Genomic DNA, 10,986 nt, shown 5'->3' on the forward strand with positions numbered 1-10,986 from the left:
CGTTTGAAATCGAATGGTAAATCCGCCGGAATCAGTGGAATTCAGGGTATCAAAATGTCTTCTCCTTTGTACTTCCCTTTCAAAATTGTTGCTTCGATAACGTTACCCATTAGCTTCTTCACAGCGAGTCTGGTACCGTTGCAAAGTCGGGGCACATTACTATTGCGCAGCATAATAATCGGTGCTCCTGGCAAATCGAGTGAGTTTAAGAATTCAGTTGGATAATTTACGACCTCATCTTGATCAGTAATAGTGTTCATTGACTTATACGCAACTATGTCACCAGGTATTTGATCTAAAATAGCTGAATTTATATCATTGACGTCCTTATTTTTCCCAGCTAAAATTGCTCTTTCGCTAAGGCAATCATGGTTTTTGTAATGTTGAACTATGGAAATACACTCTGTATCAATGCCTCTTTAGACTCTGCAAAAGTGCAGAAATTGTTAGGTAATGTTATCATTCCTGTTGTTTTTGAAAAAAGGTTTATTTTTTTTGGTTAAAAAGTGTTTTTTGAAGTTTTGAAAAACACTTCGCTCTAACAAATTTCTTCTCAGTTAATTGCTGAAAATTAAATATTTTGAAAAAATTATTTTTTTTTAATTTAACGTTTTTGAGAAAATTTTGTTCTTGAAAAAATTTCATACTTTTGTAAAAGTTGAAAAACACCCCCTCGAAAAAATTTATTCTCTATTAATAGTGGAATATGAAATGCTTTGAAAACACCATTTTTTTTTTAATTTTGTTTGGTTTTCAGAAAATTTTGTTTTGAAAAAATTTCATACCCTTGAAAAAGTTTTATTTTATTTTATTTGTTTAAAATTTTTGAAATTTTTTTTTTGTAATTTTAGAAAAACACCTCTTCGAAGAAATTTCTTTTATCTTTTTGAGGAAAATTTGGTTTTGAAAAAATTTCATGCTTTCGAAATTTTTTTATTTTACTTTATTTCTTCAAAATTTTTGAAAACAATTTTTTTTATAATTTTCGAAAAACACGCCTTTGAAAAAATGTTTTCTATGTGTCATAGTGGTATTCCATTAACTTTTAGGATTATAGTCAAATACTTACAAATATCTACGCTTTCACAAATAGAAACAACAAACAAATTTCCTCAAAACCAAAAAATTTACTTTTTTTCTAAAAAAATTCTAAACAAACAACGTAATAAATTTAGAATTTTGTGTTCACGAAAAAACAGTATTGTTTTTATTGTATTAACTGAAAACCAAAATGTTGCAAAAAATCAAAACAAAACTAAATTATTTTTTTGTGTTCATTTGGTCCATATGTTCCATAAAAAGTTGATATGGTAAATAATATGCAGGGTCTGATACACGCAAATTTCCATTGACCATTATAGTGACTGAATTATCGATCACCAATTCCATCAGGATTTCAAAATCAGAGTTGGAATGAGTTGTTGTGTGGTGTACTTCTGAAAAAATGAGAAATAAACAAAATAAATCTAAAAATTCGAATTCCAACTTTATCTTGTGTATGTTCTTATTACCTTTGGATTTTTCCAATGAAGCACCATTCATTTTAAATTTTCCAAGAATTTTTTTTATCATTTCGCGTTTCTTTCCTTTTTCATTCGATTCCAACATTTGTTCATAGCCGAAAACATCGTTTGCAAACGCATTCATTTCCATATAGAATTGGTCAAAGAAAGCATTGCTCAATTGAATTGAAACATTATTTTCATAAATACTTAGGACATTAACTAATGCACCTTGGTACATATGTACCTAACGCAGATATTCATCGCGACCTTGACATCGATACTATTGATGAAACAATACAAAGCGCTAGCAGAAGACACATAAATAGACTATTAACGCATACAAATCCTATGATGAGAAGACTACCAAATAAAGAAAAATCTACCCAAATTCGGCTTAACCGTCAAACACCAACAGATCTTGCAAAATCCTTGTAATCAATTGTCAACTAATCGTATATGTCATTGTTTGTTAACCACTTGTTTTTAAATAATATGTATATATTTCTTCTAAATGAGCTTGGGGGCATTGGCCCTTCAATATCACTCTCATTCCTATCATTCCTCATTCTCGACAGGTGTAATATTTTATGGAAGAAATAAAAAAAAACAAAAAAATTTTCATTCGAATCATTTGAAATTTCTGTATACAATAACGAAAAATTCAAAAAAAGTTGTACACATAAAATGAATGTCGATTCGAAACTTACTTTAATCTAAGAATCGAGCAAGTTTTGTTTTGTACAATATTTTGATTTTTTCTTTTTTTTATATGAAGAAAATATTTAAAAGAAATTTTTTTTTGCTAAAAACCTTCCCCTAGTGGATCCCTATAACATGAAAAAAGAACGAATAAAATTGGCCTCGTATCGGCCCAAAAAAATTCGTACAAACGAACATCATTTCATTTTTATATATATAGATATATATAAAATTGGTGCGTACACTCTTTTTGGGTGTTTGGCCGAGCTCCTCCTATTTGTTGTTGTGCGTCTTGATGTTGTTCCACAAATGGAGGAACCTACAGTTTCAAGCCGACTCCGAACGGCAAATATTTTTTATGAGGAGCTTTTTCATGGCAGAAATACACTTGGAGGTTTGCCATTGCCTGTCGAGGAGCGACGGCTATTAGAAAAACCTTTTTCTTACCCGCACAAACCCATTCGGCTACGGCGGCTTCCTAAAATAATTTAAATATTGCCGAAATTTTTCCCCCTATGTCGGACTTAGTTCATTTATATATTTGCTTTCATTGCTAGTATTATAATTATATATTTAAATTTGCATTTTATTAATACATTTCCAAATATTTGAAACTGTGTCGGCTAAACTGGTCCAGCTGCAGTAAACTACCTGCGAGGGTTGGCTTTTATTTCGATACTTTTATCGAAAAGCTTGGTATCTTTTAGCCTAAACTTATAGTTAAAGTTTTAGTCTAAACTTAAAATTCAAAGCTCATAAGTATTGGTTCACTTTTGAGTTTGTTGAAAAATTCATCTCGTTTAAAAGAGGGGATTAACTCGTGAATTTGTCGTGCGATGATTTAATACGATTTTCGACTTGAATTATAGAGACAAGAGTGCATGGATAAACTTATTTTGATTTTTGGCTTTTAAGCAACACACTTAGCCAATGGGAAACGAGCACAACGAGCTTCAATGTGGCCGTCAGTCCTTGCAGTATGAATTTCGTGAAGGCCGTCCGTTGTTGCGTCGATGCTGGGCGTCAATTGTTAATACAAGATCGTCATGTGACATATCGCAAGATAGAGACATCTTTGGGTATTAATGGGACCAGCATTGAATAGTGCATGAACATTTGGTCGCCAAGAAGATTTGTTCCCGTTGGATACCGGAAAATTAATGAAAACCAACCGCCGAAAACTAAATATCGGGAGTTTTAGTAAGAGCTTGAAAACTTCAAATGATAATACAAAAGATAAATATTGTTGGAATGCATTTTTTTGTATTGTGATCACCTAGATTTTATGGTATTTATTTTTTGGTTATGATATCCGGCATATGTCCGCCGCGGTTGCGAGTTTTATAGTCTATTCGATCAGTCCGATTTTTGAATACTTTTTCCAACCAATTTGGCCGTATAGCGTCAGGCGCGCTGTATGCCAGTTGTGCCGTTTTGTTGGAATCAAATGTTAAGTTGATTAATTTTTCGAAACAAAGATTCAGTAAGCATGACTCGATAGCGCTCGCCATTCACAGTACCAGCAGCTCCATTTTTTAAAGCTCCTTACTTACTTACTTAGCTGGCAACTATAACCGATGGTCGGTCTTAGCCGCTACCAAAATGTTGCGTCAATCGCCTTTGCATTGCGCGCATTGACGCCAGTTAGAAACACCAAGGGCGGTCAGGACGTCGTCGCCTTGGTCTTTCCAATGTAGATGAGGACGCCCTTTTTTGCGAGTTCCACCTGTACATTTCGAAAAGAATACCTTCTTGGCTGAAGCGTTATTGTTCATTCGTTCAACGTGGCCTAACCAGCGCAGCCGCTGAATTTTAATGCACTTCACTACGTCGATGTCGGCGTGCAGCTCGTAATGCCATCTTATTCGGTATGCATCACTCACGCAAATTGGAAATAGGTGTTATGAAGACTTTTTAACTCGAAAGCACCCTAACCGCCCATCGGTGTTATCCAGCTCCAGATTTATTACTTTCAAAATAAATTTCTACAATTCGGAAGCGGACAACACAGTTTGCCGTTCTCAGCTGTGAAACCATAGTTATCGTTATCGATAATTCTCATGCAGCTAAAAAAACATCCGTTATATGCGTATAAGTTTATATTTTATTGTGTTATCTTAACCCTTTCGCGATATTGTTGCCATATGGCACCAGTAAACTTTAAAAAGCCGTTCACTCTCTTGTAAAAAATATCAACTTTTTTGTTACATATTTTCAAAAATTGAAGTTTAGTGGTTAAACATAAATAAAATAAGTAATAACCGCCCATTATATACCGGTAATACAACATTTTTAAAGAAAGCCTTCTGGCATATAGCACTTCACTCTGAAATTTGTATTTTGCATTTTTAGATTTTTGAGGAATTTTGGGCAAATGTTTTCAACAATTTTTGAATAAAGTATTTAGAAAAATGTTCAATCTGTCATTTGGCATATAAATATTTTTTCGCTCGCAGCTTTAAAAGCTGTGCTAATTTTTAAAACTAAGCTTGTTGCCATATGGCAACAAATTTCTCGTAAGGTGTTAACTTGCATTAGATTGCAGAAGAAGTTTATTTGCGTTTGAAACCAATACAAAACATTTGTTGCCATATGGCAACATTAAAAAAAAAACCACATAACAAAAAAAATAAAAATAAAAATTTATTGTATTGTTATTGGTCCTAAAATAAATACTCAGACAAAAATTTGGATTTTTTGGATGGCGCAATAAAAAGATGTAGCGAAAGGGTTAAATTATCCAATTGCTGTTTGTTAACACATCTCCTCACGCTTTGGTTACTTTGCCTTCAAAAACTAAATCCAAAAAATGTATGCCATTCATAGAAAATTCGATTTTTTCAGCATAGCTCAATAATGGTAAATATGGTGGGAATGCATTGGGTCGCAATGTGTAGTTGTTGATGGTATAAAGTGTGTTCTGCAAGAAACAGTTATTCAATAAAATGTATATGAACTCAAAGAGAGTTATGGCCTATTAAAAGAAGAAAACATCATTTAAAAATATGTCTACTTTTTACCTTTATCAGTGGACATAAAAGCGGTGGCTTGGTCACCTGCTGCAGTTCGATTACGGTAAGCCTTATGTAGTTATTGTCATAGTTTCCGCTTAGCATTTCACAGGTATTATTGATCTCTGCATGCACAGCGTTTGTAACATTGCTTCCTTTGTGAATAAAATATAAATTCTCACGTATTTGAAGATCGGTAACATTTCGTTGTACCCGTACATGCAAAGTAAAGGTGCTCTGGCCCATAACGTTCCTGCCACAGTGGAATTGCTGCACATCCACGAAATCTTGTTGGTGGATGGTATAATTTACGTTATCTATGGAGATGGCATAGTTACGCTGAGGAAGTAATAAAATGTGAATTTCCGTCGAAAGGCTTTAAATTAAAATTGAAGTATAATAGATGAAGGGATTGCAGTATATTTAGAAGGTACCGACTACAAAATCTTCAAGGTTAGTTTTATGTGGTTAATTTCATAACCAAAGAGGCTTTAAAGTTGAGGTCCAACTCGTTCATTCTAGGAATGGACGCCATTTTTTTATCTGGCTCCACTATCTTTTGATGTAAAATCTCATGCCTACGAGAAAAGGGCAATTTCAAAGCCAATAAACTATTATAAATAATGGTAAATTTTTAAATTTATTGTATATTTCATCAGATACTCAAAATGAGCGTGTCAAGAAACGGAATTAAAAAAATTTAACCCTAGAACACACACCCGGGTACAAATGTATCCACTTCAACTTTGAAGTGTTGTAACTTTTGAACCGCTATACCTTTATACCGCTAACCTAGGAAGATTATTTAGTTTTGAGTTCAAATTCAAAATTTGAACCAGATCGGACCATTGGTTCAGGAGCTACAGCCTTCCAAACAGATTATATACGTAAACACACACCCGGGATACGTTTGTACCCCAATAGTAAAAATCCTCATAATAATAAAAAAAAAAAAAAAATTTTATATTAATTATTTGAAAAATTAAAAATATTCATTTCACACATTATATTATTGACTTTTATTATAAAAATTATAAAAATGCATCTTATATCTAAGGAAAATCATGGCAAATAGAACAATTTGTTGATGTGACCGAATGTTCAAGACACATTGGCTTCTTACATTTGGCGCACAGCTTTCTGGTTTTTCTACGGCGTTTTTCCTCTTGTGCGTAACATAAATAACAAGATCCGGACACAGGTTTTGGCGTGCGCGCTGCGGCAGATTTTGATGCTGCTGTTGACACCATTGATTCCAGCGGTCGGTTGAAATATGCTTCAATAGCAATTTTAGTCGAAAAATTTTGCGTTACTTGACGATTTATGGCTCTGGCTTCAATAATGGGCATACGCAATGCTTCAGCCAAGCTGCGCAGGATCTGCTTACGCTTGTTGTTTGTTCTCCAAGGCAACATAGGGTTATTCAAATCGTAGACAATGTAGGCTGCAAGAGCTGTAATGTCCAACATGTTGAAGAACATCGCTAGTGGCCATCGTTTTGTTTGTCTTTGTGTTGGATATTCCGCAAAAATTTGGTCCATTCGATCAACACCACCTTTGGTACGATTATAATATTCAATTATTTCAGGTTTCCCACTGTCAGCTATTTCAGCATCATTATGCATGGTCGAAAGCAAAATTACTGCTTTATTTTTTTTGAGAACATAAGAGCACATTGTCACATTATTTTTGAAGCCAAATGTCGTTGAACCAATTGTGCTGTTTTTGTTCTGCTTCATTTCTTGAGGATTTGTTTTTGCGCAAAGTTCCAACGATCGTTAGTTTCCAGGTGAGAAGCAGTTCTGCAACTGGCAAGGTCGTAAAAAAATTGTCCATTGTAATGTTTCGGCCACTTCCTTGGTATTTGGCAGACAAATCCTTCGCCACTCGTTCGCCTTGGTTCGTTTCCCTACCAGTTTCTGCTTGGCCAGTATATATTTGTCCATGCAGTGGATATGCATTTGTGGCATCGCAAATCCACCAAACCTTGACACCATATTTAGCAGGTTTTGACAGTATGTACTGCGTAAACCGTGTGCGTCCACGGTAAGGAAATAATTGTTCATCAATCGTCAAGCATGAGCTGGGCTTGTAATGTGCAGCAAGATTATTGTTCATCATCGTCCACAACTCACTGATCGGTGCTGCTTTATCAGTTAGTAAGCGTGTTGCACGAGTGTTTTTATCGTCAAATCTTAGGAACCGCAATATCGAACAGAAACGGTTGACTCCCATTGTGGCGCGATATAAAGGATAGTTTTTGACGCTCCATAAATCTCGAACATGTTCTCCATTGCTATGGTTCGCACCAGTCATAATAAGTATGCCAAGAAAGCATACAGCTCTGTTATTGACACAGGCGTCCATGACGTAGGAGTTGTGTTTGGACGCGCATTGTTGTAAGCATTATAAGTTTCTTTTGCCAACTTATTTGTGTGGCGCATAATTATATCAGCCATTTCAACGTTCATGAAACATTTGAATGTTTGCTCTATTGACAACATTTCAGTGCATCTAGCTGGTCCAGAACGTTCTCTTATAATATTTTGTCTGAGTACCTGACGACTTACATTTGGGTCTTTCATCCACTCAGTACCATCACGTGCAACAAATTTTTCGCCACTAGCAGGTAATTCATTATTTTCTTCTACTTCTTCATCGTCTTCTTCATTATCCTCATAGTCCGCATAATCAGGTAATACTTCTGCGGCACTTTGCGAAACTTCAGCATCGTCATCAGCAATTCCAATGTCATTGAATTGAATTTCTTCTTCATCTTCTGAGTCAAAGTCATAGGGAGCGTCATCGTCACAAATTTCATCAAATAAAGATTGTATATATGATTCTCGCTGTTCCTCAGTTAGCCTGCATAATAAAAAAAATTAGTATATGTTTACATTGTTGCTTAATTTACATTTTTTACCTTCTATATGCTGCACTTGATAAATATTCGTTTCTTCTTGAACTCATTTCGTATCCAGTTATTTATAGTTTCAGTTATATTTATTTTCACTTATATTTTCACTTCTTACACTTTTGAGCACCAAAACAATAATGAAAATATCAACAGGCAGCATTTATAACAACACCTCGTGTGAAAACAACCCTTGCAGCTGCATATAAAATACAAAAACCAGTTATACCAGTGTATTTGCTACCTACGTAGCCATACCTTGCGCGACCTTTTTGCACATATCTTTTGAACCAGGTAGAATATTTCAATGAAATAAAAACCAAAATGTGTATTCGTTGTTACTCTACAAGTATATTATTATAAATTATATTATTTTGTTTTGCATTTATCAGGACAAGAACAAAAACAAAAATCCACTGTTGCATGTCCTGACTTTATTTGCCAATTCGCTGGAACCAGGAGGAATATTCGAATGAAACAAAAGACAAAATACTTGTTGTATATTAAAATATACATTTCAAAAAAAAAAAAAAAAAAAATCATAGAAATCGGTTGAATAAGCATTAAAAAAACCGCAAAATAAGGTCCCGGGTACATACGTATCCCTGGTGTGTGTTTACGTGGTATTTTCGGGGTGTGTGTTCTAGGGTTAAATAAAGTACATCTGGGCGGCGTCCTTTGATGAAGCTTTAACTCGCTTAAATAGGGGTAGTGTAAAGGTGGTAGCATATGCCGATGAGTTGATCCTAATGGTCTCAGGACCCTTCGCATCAGTAATGGCTGAAATTTTGCAAGGTGCACTGGCTACACTGGGTAGTTGGGCTGCCAGTTGCGGTCTCAGAGTCAACTCTGACAAAACGGATTTGTTGCTATTCACTTGGAAATACAAGCTTCCAAGACTAAACAACCTGTGTCTTCCACTCTCATCGGAAGTCAAATATCTTGGTGTAATACTTGACCCCAAGCTCCGTTGGAATCTGCACACAGACAATCGAGTTAAGAAGGCCAGTATAGCCTTCTACGCCTGGAAATCTATGTTTGGCAAAAAATGGGGTCTCAAGCCAGAGGTCGTGCTGTGGATGTACAAAGCAGTGGTTCTGCCAATTTTGACATACGGTTGCCTAGTTTGGTGGATAGCTCTTCAGAAGGGCTACAACACCACTAAACTAGAGAGAGTGCAGAGAACTGCATGTGTGGGCATCACTGGTGCTTATAGAATATGTACCACTGCTGCCCTCAACGTCATTCTGCACTTACTTTCCGTGGATCTGAAAGTTAAATCCATTGCTGCTCAGAGCGCTATTAGGTTGAAGGAGATTGGCCTCTGCAGGCATCTTCTTGTAGGACATAGTAGCATTTTGAAGCAGATCTCCCCTTCCTTCTCTGTACTTCGCACTGATAAACCGTAAACCGGGTTTTGAGGGCTGTGCTAGGGCTATCTTTCCGAGCAAGCAAGATTGGAAAGAGGGGAGAGTCGGCACGGATATAGGTACCTCTGTTTTCACTGACGGATCCAAGATGGAGTCCGGGAGTTTTCAGCCAACATTTTGGTCTCCTTGAAGCTGCCTGAAACGAGCAGCGTTCTTCAGCAGAGGTTTCCTGCAAGCATGCAAAATGCTTAGGGATCGCTGTTGGGAAGCAGACATTAATATTTTTTCCGATAGTCAAGCTGCGGTCAAGGGGGGTCGGCAGAACCAGTTTCAGTTTTCTCCTTCTCAGACAGCGTTGTTAAATGAAAACTAAACAATTTCTTTCTAAAACAAGAACAAGGGACATGGAGGTCTGTCTCATCGTGTACTAGTTCGAAAACACTATGGCCTCAATACGATATAAACAGAACGCTTAAGATGATGGGAATCGCCAGCCATTCAATTTCCAAACTCATTGCGGTGTTCATTGGCTACTGGGTGATCGGTACTCATGCGCAGAAGCTTGAAATTCCGTACAATCCCTATTGCAGAAGCAGTGGGGATCCTGCAGAAAAAGAGAGTGTTGAGCCCTTTCTCTGCAAAGGTCCGGCTCTGGCGGCTAGGCGCTTGAGATTCCTTAGCGTGCCCTTTGGAGATGGCTTGAAGAAATTCTCCAGCTTAGATCTCTTTTCTCTCCTCCACTATATCAACAGCACTGGATGGCTGTATACAGTTTTCTCTTCCCTAAATTTTTTCGCAGGTAGTGGCCCACATTATGGTATCAAAACGGCAAGTAAGTGTTATTTGTAGTGTACCTGGGGTACTCTTGCCATCTAACCTACCAAACTAAGTCTGGTGTTTTCCGGTTAGGCTGCTTATTGGAAAAACTAAAGTATTAATCCCGAACTATTTTGACATTTATCGACAGTCGGTTATCTAAATCTAGCAAAAGCATCAAATTTTGAACTTTATTTCTACTATCATATTTTAGGAGCTACTGTCGTTTGAGTTTGCGCTGCTTTGCAAAACTCCTTAAGGTATCATGAAATTTTAACAGCCGTCTGTTAAAGGTTAGTATCTAAAAATTCTTCTATCAGAGGTGACTTTTGGAACAAATTTTAAAACCAATTTCATTTATGAAAAATTCCATTTTCGGGGTATTTTCAAATCGGTCCAGCTTACGTACATAGGCTTTAATATTTTCTTAAACATTTTGGCCAGACTCTTAAAGTACTATAAATTTTATAATTGCCGTGGAAAATTCACAACTTGTTTTGGTGATGCACCCTAATGTAAATACCTTTACATATAAAAAATTAAAACAAAATTTCACTAGAGGGTCGGTCTTCCCGATAACTCTCTTAACAACTAAATTTCTTCTAAAAAAAGATATCCCTTGAATTCAGCCTTACCTTTTTAACAGCATCAGAAATATTTATTGCCAGAAT

This window comes from Anastrepha obliqua, chromosome 3 (assembly GCF_027943255.1).
Source record: "Anastrepha obliqua isolate idAnaObli1 chromosome 3, idAnaObli1_1.0, whole genome shotgun sequence".
Taxonomy (NCBI): Eukaryota; Metazoa; Arthropoda; class Insecta; order Diptera; family Tephritidae; genus Anastrepha; species Anastrepha obliqua.